Source organism: Balaenoptera physalus (assembly GCF_965194825.1).
Source record: "Balaenoptera physalus genome assembly, chromosome: 1".
Lineage (NCBI taxonomy): Eukaryota > Metazoa > Chordata > Mammalia > Artiodactyla > Balaenopteridae > Balaenoptera > Balaenoptera physalus.
The window spans coordinates 88,876,677-88,887,714 of record NC_138882.1 but is presented as its reverse complement, the minus strand read 5'-3'; the positions used below and the strand labels follow the sequence as shown (position 1 = coordinate 88,887,714).

Genomic DNA, 11,038 nt, shown 5'->3' with positions numbered 1-11,038 from the left:
AACGGCTTTCAATGCCTAGAATAGAGAACATTTAGGAGTCCACGGGAAACCGGTTCCTTTCAAATCCAGTTGTCTTTGTGATGGACTATTGTGTGTATGTCTGGTAAAACGCATTAACCATTATGACTGGCGGTGAAGTCTATTCCATTCTTGAAAGTTCAATTTCGTTCATCGGAAATTTCATGCATTTTATTTCCATTTTCAGGTGTTGTTTTGATTCTATCTTCGAACAGATTTTAACATCTACTACCCTCTGTCTTACTGAGACAGACTAGGACTTGGGACCCTTTCCTGCAGTGTTTGCACCTGGACAAACTGAGGCAGAAGATACATGGTCCCCAGGCTGACCAGTTGGAATCCGTCCCCTGTGGACAGATACTCCAAGGTAAAACTAATAGCAGCAGCAAGGTGGAGCTGAGTCCTACTTGGATAGAATATAAAGAGACCACATATTTCTTATTCTTCAGGTCAAGGAGACCTCCCAAACTATACATGCTCAGAACGGTTCCTCTGGGGTCAAAAGGGAGGGAGGGAGCCACCCCATAATAGGTGATGTCAACCTCCCTGTAGGCCTCTGGGCCAGAATCTATCTTGGCAAAAAGATGCACACGCATGTCGGGAAGGGCGCTAGGACAGGTTAGGTGTGAAAAAGAATCGAGATAATTGGCTAAAGGTAAACAAAGACGCAGAAGAAATGCCCTATATAAGTGATTTGAATCACCTCTCTGGTGCGCTCTTCCTCATTAGGGAGGATGGCCACACCCTTTATCTCCGGGTGTGTATCTCTGCCTTGCTTCTGTCTTAAACTGTTTCTCCCTCCCACTTGTGCTGTGGCTCTAATAATAAACTTTGAACCTGTTTTACAGTTTTGCCTCCTTGAAAAATTCATTTTTCAATAGGGGCAAGAGCCAGGGCAACTTTGCTACTAGCCCTAGCCCCTTGTGGACTGCTGGCTAGGATTCCTGCTTTTCACCCAGGCCACCCACGTTCAATTCCTGAGCAGGAAACAAAGATCTCAATTCAAGCCACCACTGGCTGCTGTCTCCTCGAGATCAAAACGTCTCCTCCTTCAACAAAATACAAAGAAACTATATGAGACTAAAAATAACTGCGTGCATGCTCAGTTGGGAAGAATTATGAACAACAAGATACAAAAAGACCAAAAACCTAACTGCCACCTCTGAAGAGCTAGTAGCAAAAATAGAGTACTGCACATGCCCCCTGCACACAACACGACCAAATGGAGGGGCAAACCTAAGCCACCGCCCAGCCCAACCCCGGAACCCACCCCTATCCTGGTCCCATATAAGAAACCAGTTGGCTGCTTCCCGCCCCGCCCCCCACCACCTCCATAGCAAGTAAGGGAACCTATTACTAGTTTTCCTGCATCAGGGATCGCAGTAAAGCCTTGCCTGAATTTCTTTTCTGGCCTGCTATCAATTTCTATTGATTAAGAAAGGCCAAGAACCTTTGGTAAACAAATAAGCTAAAAGCCATCAAACTGCTAGTCCGGATAGGTTAATCTGGTGAAGATGACTAATCAGGTAAATATTTTTGGCTATGTGTGGATGCTCCAAAAATTCTTGAGAGTTTAGTGGTGAAATGAATGTGACGGCTTTTCTTTGTGTACTACCTGCCAGTGTCCCCCTTTGGCACCTGTGAGTTAGTTAAGCCTAATTGAACTACTTTCCTTATGAGAATTTCTCAATTTCATATACCCCCCCATCCTTGACTCGTATTGATTCTTAAAAGAGCAAGATTTGATCATGAACACTTGGTTCTCTCTCTGACACAGTATTAACACTGAGATGTCAGCTTAAGGTAATGGTTGTGAACAACATATAAGTAAGTAGTCAGATATCCGATAGTGAAGGGAAGCCGAAAATCTGAGGACAGCAAACATATCACAGTAACTACTTTGAACTTACTTTCCCTCCTAGCCCAGGACAAAGCAGAAGAAAAAGTATCAACATCACTTTAGCAATAACAAAGTGGATTTAAACTTTTAAAAAAATGAGGCATAATATGCATAAAGTACAAAGAGTGTACACTTCCCAAACTATTACCAGTGTACACCAACCTGAATCACTGATGAAGCAACCTAAATAACTAAGGTATGCAAAATTACCAGACCGCAGAAGGCTTCCTCATGACTCTTCCCATGCAAGAGCTCAGAGTAATCACACACATACCCCTCCCAACCTCTCTGCCTGTTACTTTCACATAAATTGAAACACAGGGCATGCACTGGGTTTGGGGGGATGGAGGGGCATGGGTCTGACTTCTTTCACTCAACATTATGTCTATGAAATTTAACCCTATTTTTCACGTAGTTCTTTGTCTCTGTGTGTATGCCTTGTAAGAATATAACTCCACATAGTTTTGAACTGTTGGGCATTTCAGTTGTTTCCAGTTGAGGATATTCTGAAATGGTGCGAACATTTTTTTATGACTTTTGGGGGACATACACATTTTTCTAGAGCACCCCAGAGCAACAGAATAATGCCAGTGTTGACTTTCAACATAATACTTTTGGGAGTTTCCCTGGTTGCGCATTGGTTAAGAATCAGCCTGCCAAGGCAGGGGACACGGGGTCGAGCCCTGTTCCGGGAAGATCCCACATGCTGTGGAGCAACTAAGCCCGTGCACCCCAACTACTGAGACTATGCTCTAGAGCCCGTGAGCCACAACTACTGAGCCCTCATGCCACAACTACTAACGCCTGCCCACCTAGAGCCCGTACTCCGCAACAAGAGAAGCCACCACAATGAAGAGCAGCCCCCAATCACTGAAACTAGAGAAAGCCCTCGCCCAGCAACGAAGACCCAACGCAGCCAAAAACAAATACACAAAATAAATTTTAAAAACTTATAAAAGTTGGGGGGGGGGTTGTTTTTTGTTTTTTTCCAGCAAAAAGCGTTATTCAGGAATAACGGAAGGATGGCAATTCAGGACAAGCAAGCTATAGCAAAAGCCATAGGCAAGTCCCACAAACAAAGGAGAGGAAGGAACCTTGTTTTACAGAGAGAGAGGAGGAAGCTGAGGGAGGTTGTTTTGAACCCAAGTCCACTGGAGAAAAGTGAAAGTTTAGGGTGATGACGGTTTCTCATTGCCAAGTTGCTGATTTCCTGCAGGAGATGCAACGAATATGTTTTTCTGTTGGGGCCTGTAATCGATGATTCTTCCTGTTGATGCTTCTTCTGTTTGGGTTTGTAATTGACGATACTTCCTGTCTTTGAACTTGAGTGGTACCCCATGAGAGCTCCCACTTCTGGTCTCCCGACTTCATCTGAGTGACGTGTCCCTTTATTAGTTTTCAAACCTGTCACAAGGAATTTTGAATTTTCTATTTTAATCTATTTTAATGTTTTAGGAGACTTACTACATCAAAATATTATCATTACAACCTGTGGCCCTAGCAACTTTCAAGTGTTCAGTAGCTACATGTGGCTTGCACCTATCATATTGGAGAGCACAGGTCAAAGGTATAGCACAGCGAAAAGTACGATTTCTGGGCCACAGCATATAACTGTGTATGTATGACCCTCAGTGGATGCTGCCAAATTTTCTTCCAACCTGTGGAACTTTTTTATACCCTTTCCAGAAATGAATAAGAATTTCCAGTGCTCTCCATCGTGTCAATATTTGGTTTTGTTTGTCCTTTTTTTTTTTTAAAGTAAGCTTTATTGAGGTGTAATTTACATAGTAAAACCTGCCAACATTAGATTATTCTACATTCTTTTCAATGATATCATTTCTTTGCCAAGCTGCATTTTGGTGCTTGCTGTGATAAAAAGCAAGTGCCATGCAAAAAATGAATGTGTAACAAGAAGCAAGGAGGCGCTTTGAGAAGGTTTCAGAAGCCGTGCAGTGCGCAGCATTAAGGTTCTGATTCTGACATGTCAGAGCAGTGAAAACACAAGCCACTCTACTGAACGTTTGTCAAGGGAACACATAAGAAGAGCCACAGCACCAGCCACAAACCTACAAACTATAGAGATATATGTGAAGCCAGAAAACAACAGCATTCCCCAACGAAAGCACTGTTGTCGACCGACCTATCATGAAATTAGGGCAAAGGGGAAGGACAAAGACAGAGAGAATTTGCAGGCAACCAAAGATGATTCGTTAATTCAATCAATTTACTGTTAGTCAAAGGATTGAAGTTAACTCTAGATCTTGAACTTGTAATTTAAGCTGAAGCATGTTGGAACATGGGAATGTTGGAAGCATATTTTGGTATATATGGAATCATATATCAGATGACGCCTAAAAATATTTACCAAAAATTGTCAGTGGAATAATTGAGTCGTCTGGTTTCTAGAATTACAAGTAGTCATTCCTCGTTAAAGATATTAGTATATTTAATGTACTTGACTAGTATATTTAATATACTTCAACACATAAGTTTAAATTTTTAGTCGTTGAAAACTTATTGGATACGTTTGCTTATTTAAGCAGTACAACCAATACAGGAAATTTAGGAAGTCCAACGTAACTCAGATTTTTAAGCCAAAATAAAGCCAAGACTTACATAACAGTATATTATACCACCATTATTTTCTGCATCATAACATAATCTGAAAATATATATATAGTCGTTTTTTGACCAAAATCATTAAACCAATCTAATTTTTCTGAGTAACCTCGATAAAAGCACACGACATGACATAGACACTTTAAATGTCATTATATATGAAATGTGTAAATTATTTAAATTGCTTAAAAGTATTAAGGGTCATCTTTGTAATCCATTTCATTTCGTTTCTCACTGTTGTTCCGAGTAATCAAGACCATTAATTTAATCTACAGCTAAATCTGTTATTGTTCCTTGTCACCAATTCCACAACAAAATTTTTCCTTCTATAAATACCACATTGAAAGCATAAGTAGTAAAGCATTCTTCCCAGAAATTCTTAATTTTCTTATTTTAAATTTATACGAGTGATTATTACTTTCCTGAAATTAATTGGGGAACTGAGTTTTAATTAATTTAAATTTTTCGAGGCCTACTTTGTCTATTCTCTCCCAAGGAAGAGAAAGTATATTGTTTTGCTTCTGAGAAGATATATTTAAAGGGAAAAAAATTCATCAAACTAGTGGGCATTATTTAAGGTGAAAGCAGAGGCAATGATATGTTTTAACAGCAACTGACAGTGAGGGAAACAAAATGAAATAAGTAAGCCACATTAGGTCCTTGAAGGAAGCTCATTAGTGAAACTCGGAGTAATTCTGTGATATGCTTTTGAGTCTCCAGGGTATGTATCTGTGCATGAAGTCATTGCTCCTCATCCATTTTTATTAAGGACCGACCTGGCTTACAGTTCTGGAGGGTTTAAATCTTGATTTGTAGGGTTGTCACAAGTGCTCATGTTGCTGACTTCGTTGCTTGTTTGTAATGCTATGTCTCTCCTCTGCTTTCTGTAGTCTGATTTCAGCCATCCCTGAAGGACATTTGTTTGAACTTTTTCAGTTATTTAGAACCTTGAGTATACCAATGAAAGAAAGCTGCCTATTCCGTGCTAAAAATTCAATATTCTTCCTGTATTAATCCCCCTTCTTAATGCTGAGTTCCTTATGAGGGAACCATTGCATATTAAGATCGTCCTTATTGTAGCTACTACACTTTTGCAGTTATTGACCAGGGTTGACTGGGCCCACGTGGTTTTTAGCAAATAGTGGAAAGACAAGAGGTGGACAGCTTCTCACTGCTGCGGTGTCTCATACCAGGAAATAGCAGAATCCTCAGGACAAGCATCAGACAAAAAAGACTCATGGTCCGGATTAGCTGTCATCTTCTACCTAACAGGGAATGGATCCCTGTCAACCGCCACCCAACAGGGATTATCCCCAGAAGTTCACTTCCTAAAATTAAAACCAGAATCCCGCACTGAGACGAGAAATTAGTGATGCACAAATGAGAGGGAGAGAGAGAGACAAAATCCGTGTCCAGTAACCACACAGTATGAAAAAGCCAAAATGCTCAATTCCTGCACATGAGATAGAACAGAACAGAGCAAACACGAGCCAAGAGCTCGAAGGGTCCAGGTCTGAAGCAGGAACTTGTGGGGGGCAGGATTCTGTTGGCTCCCACGAGGTGGCTTAGATGGGCTAATTTTTATCGTCACAGCCAAAAAACAAACAAAAAACGGTCAAGGAATAACGTAGAAACACTTATTCCCATGCGAATTCCCCATTTTATAGGAGGAAGGACAGGCATTAGATTGTTTGCATCAAATTAAAAGTACAACCAAAATGTATAAATAAAAGAGAAAAGGGGAGAAGGGAAAAACCTCTGGGATCAGCGAGATTCTTCTCTTTGGATAAGTTGCTTGGCAGGACGTTGTCAAAGAGGTCACTCTGGGCAGTCTTCTCTGGACCCTGTTGACTAGGTCTGCAGAGAAAACCATTACAGTTATTGGGAGACTTTAAAAATATTGAATGTTGAGCTTTCGAACGTATGCAATAGAATATCTCTGTGTACTGCCCACAGTGTCCCCCTGTTGTCCTTCCCCTTAGTTATGTCGGGAGGGCACTGCTCCCTTTATTAGTTAGACTACCATGGAGAGATGTACAGAAAGATTGCTGCGTTGGCAAGTAAATGAAGAAAGGGACATTGAAAGACTGGAAAATAAAATGGAATATGATTCAGTGCCACTTCTGTGGAGGGCAAACTTGAAGGATTTACCAACATTAGAAGCATAGAAACACTAAAGGTAGCACTTGCACGTGCAGTTCTCTACGCTCTGGAAACACCTGCACGAGTGGTCAGAGGTGTGTGTACAATCATGATGGTTGCAGCCTATTCGTCATCGTGAAACCATGAAACCAAATACTACACAACCATGGAAGAAATGCCTTTATCAAAAATAATGCAGAGGAGAATTATGATGATGAGGTCACCGATAACATCATTCATAGAACAATTACTAACGTTCACAGCTGAAAAATTTGAGACACATAAAATAGAACTTTCTTGTCCAAGTCTGTAGACTTGGCAGAATAAAGACTATCCCACCAGACCGTGGCTTCCTCGATCTCTTTCAGAAGGCCGTAAGTTAGGCAAGTATAGAGTCCAATAGAGACGACAGACAATAGAGCTGGGAAGGGGAGTGTGGCCCAAGACTGGCAGCAGTCGTGAGGTGGATAGGACCCCGAATGCGAATGCAGTTCGGTAAACTTTGTGGGAGCAGATGTACAGGTGATAATCAGCATGGAACACCTGCAATGGTAATCAGCACGGAAAACGCTGAATGGGTTCTAAAACCTCTCCCACCGTCCCTGGGTGGGCTCGAACCACCAACCTTTCGATTAACAGCCGAACGCGCTAACCCATTGCGCCACAGAGACAGCAGCACGCCCCTCGCCTGGCCTCTCTATGGAGTAGACACTGACTAATTCCTAGGATGTGCCGCCTTTCTCGCAGGAAAACGGTACCAGTTCCAAAGCTTCGGAAAAACGGAAAGTTTAGAGCAGCCGATCCCACTGGACCTGAGGCTGGGTCGAGGTCAGGAAAAGACAACACTAAGCACTATTATCATAGGGCAGCCACCCATGCAGACAATTCTGACAAGCACTTGAGAATACACCCCCTCCCTTGGACGCATTTCCCATCTGGTCCTCTCCTCCTCCCACTCACTACAGGGAAGGATTCGTCACCTTTGTGTCCTGTCAGAACCCTTTACGCTCCGTGCAGGGCACAGAGATCCAGGCAACAGCCAAGGGGCAGCTGCACTTCCCAGAAGGGCCTTTCGCGAGGTAGGCGGTTCCAGCGCTCAGGCTGACCCAAGACCCCACTGCCCGCCAAGGCAACCGGGAAGGAGACCGGAGGGCAGCCGGCCCGGGGGGATTCCTACTGGCACAGAACGTGCCTGGCCTGCACTTCGGGGGGAGCTGAATAAAACTCCTCTTGAAGCTTCTCTAGAGCCTGAAGAGAACGGATTTCAGGTTCCTGAAAGGGCAAGGGGGCCTCCTCGCGAGGACAGAGGCTTCCCCTGGTCTTGGAGGACAAGTCCCGCAGAACCTGCCTTTGAGAGACACACCAAACGAAAGGAGCAATCTTGAGTGGAGAGGTCTGCAAGGAACTCTCAAGTGGTGTCGCCATTCTTATGTACGGAGAGAGAGTGAGAAACCCAACGTGGGAAAATGTTTACTGTGCACTTACGTACAGAATATACGATGTTATTCCTCTTGCAACTTTCTTGTATGTTTCAAAGGGCTTTGGTTTAGCTTCTTAATGAATGTTTGGAACTCGAGTCTCCGATTCTCTTGGGATGAAAACGCGGTAAATAAGACTTCGGGTTTGTAACATGCAGGGGGAAAAGAGCCGAGGCGAGAGCCGGCCAGCCCAGGCTGTTCATTACATCTCACGTCCTCCAGCCTGCGCGATGTCAAGGACCCTGAGGCCGGGACTCGCCGGCATTTGGGGACTCAGTGCAGAAGCTCTTCTGCATCTGAACCTTGAAGCAAAACACAGCTCTGGTCGGGGCAGGAAGAGGAAGACTCCTGCCAGTGGAGACGCTGAAGGGGAAAAAAAAGAGAAAAGTTTCTGCGGAGGCTTCCCTGACCGGGAATCGAACCCGGGCCGCGGCGGTGAAAGCGCCGAATCCTAGCCACTAGACCACCAGGGAACCATTGAGGAGCCTCGACGTAGCGTCTCCAGGTGAAAATTGTAAAAGTCAAGACTAAACTTCAGAGACCCGGAGAGCAGGAACGGAGATTTCTCAGAGGCCCAGGGCTGAAGGCAGCTGTGCAAGGCTCCCAGCCCTTGCCCGGCTGCTCATCACCCTTCACCTCTCCAGTCTTGGGCGACGCCTTGGGCCCTGAGACAGGACACAAGGTCCGTCCTGGTCTAGCTGCAGCGCTGTGTGCTGCCGAGCCAAGGTCCTGCTCTCTTTCTGAGCCTCGCTTTTCCCTTGAGTCAGGTGCCGACTGGGATGTCAGCAGGTGATGGGCGGATCCGTCCACTTCCTGATCTCTGCCCTGGCTCTGGGGGCTCTCCTGGAGACGGCACCGGTACGGGCTCCTTCCCCTCCGCGACCGGCTCAATTCGTGGAGCCTGACATTGTTCATTTCCGTGTCTTTGGCTCGGGTCCCCGGTGCACAGTCGGGTTCGGTCTCTTTTGTGGCGTCACGCAGATCACACTGTTGCGTAGGTGTGCCGAGGTGGGGGAAAGCCAAGTGTGCTTCACAGGGATGAACTCCTTGGTTTTCAGAGACATAACTCGTGTGAACGTGTGGAAGAGGTTTAGGCGCCTGCTTAGTAGGTGAGGGGATTTCCGGATGTAAAACTGACCCGAAGTCAGCCTTGTCCTTTGCCCACTTGGATTAGCTGGCTGTGGCCTGCGCTCCGCGGTGCCTCAGAGCAGAGAAAGGCGGGCGGGTTCCTGGTGCTGAGCAGGCTCTCAGGCAGTAAGGGAACTCCTGGCCTGTACCTTGGGGATGGAAACTGAGGCTGCGCCCGCCGCCTCACCCCCTGCCTTTCGCCCGTTTTGGTTTTTGGAATGGGAAGGTAAAAACTTCAGAAAGGAAGGACGTTTGTTTCCGCCCGGTTTCGAACCGGGGACCTTTCGCGTGTGAGGCGAACGTGATAACCGCTACACTACGGAAACTCGGCGGGTGCTGCCGCTTAGTGGCGCATCCCTGGAATCCGTAGGTCCTGCCACCACTATCCTAGTCACCAACTTTTTAAAGTGCAGAATGAAGCTTGAAGCCCCGAGATCTCTCAGGCAAGGAGACTGCGGCTTCCGAGAGGCCCTGCTTTCAGGGTTCCTCGCCTGGCCCGAAGGGAGGACCCCCGAGCCTCCCACAGTCGGCCTGCGGGCTCCCGCACCGACCGCAGAGTCCTCGGATCCACGGCTGTGCCCCCGAGTGCAGGGCTCGCCCCCGCTGCTGACTCCTCAGCTCCCAGAAGCCGCGGGAGCCGGGGGTTCGGGCGAGTGCCCTTTGGGCCTAAGGGGAAAAGGTAGAGAATCAGGTTCATTCCAGTGAGCTTCTCTCTCTCTGGAGCGGATCCTGTGGGTCCTAGCTGCATTTCTCCAAAGCCTTCAAACAGAATTCCTTTCATCCAGACTGGATTGAGTCGTCTTCAGGGTGAATGCTAGCTTGCTACAAACCCTCCGTCATACCTGAAGGAGGAAATCTACAACTCCCAGGTCAATTCTATTTTCTTCCTTTGATTTCTGCAAACAGCAACAACCAAACAGACAGGTCACTGGTACATACTTGCACTTTTCTTCTAATACTTAAGGTATGTCTGACTATCTATGAAAAGCTCTTGCTATAGAAACATGTGCAAGAGATTGTCTACCATGAGCTAAACGATCGTCATGCCTGCCCAAGGTCCAAGAATCTGATGAAGCTGGATCCAGTCCCCCACTGCCTTTAGATCACCAGTTCGATCACCATCCAAAGCAACCGATTTCCCAGATGCACGTCACTAACATGAGGGAGAAGAGGTCAGCTAAACATTTAAACAATCGCAGTTTGTTCTCGGGAATGTTGAAAGTCAGCAGTGTTACAGTTAGAAGGGGAAATAAAAGACTTCATAATAACGATAATACCAGCTTTCTCGAGCTTTACTCAGTGACCAGCACTGTTCCTCAGTGCTTTACTGTGGAATCACTTACTAAGTCCACATAACAACCCTGGAAGATAGTGTAGGACTTTACCACCCCTTGTTGCAGATGAGAACACTGAGGCACTGAAAAGCTGAGCTAACCTTTCCAGGGTCTCCCCCCCCACCCCCGTGACAGTGAGAGCCAGCACTCAGACCCAAGCAGTTTGCCTCCAGAGCCCCTCCCCTTGGCCACCATGCTCACGGGTAACTGAGAAAACTTCACTGAGATTTGCATCCCTTCCTTGTTCAACCTCCAATATATCAAAAGGAAGAGAAGATTGAAAGGTAGGCCTACAAACCTCCCCAAACTCATTAATGAAATGAAGAAGAAGAGGAGAAAGAGTAAACAGGACCATTGGAGAAGCAACGACGTTAGACGCAGAGCGAATGACGATGCGTTTGTTAAACACATACTAACTG

At 45.6% G+C, this 11,038-nt stretch overlaps 1 long non-coding RNA gene across 1 annotated transcript in view; it reads left to right on the top strand.

The window, feature by feature from the left end:
- Positions 1–2,925: 2,925 nt before the first annotated feature.
- The window catches only part of LOC309663819, a 247,211-nt gene continuing 239,098 nt past the window's right edge, over positions 2,926–11,038 (top strand). The window contains exon 1 of the long non-coding RNA XR_014265489.1: positions 2,926–4,187. This is a non-coding gene — a long non-coding RNA (uncharacterized lncRNA). The remainder of the gene's footprint in view (positions 4,188–11,038) is intronic.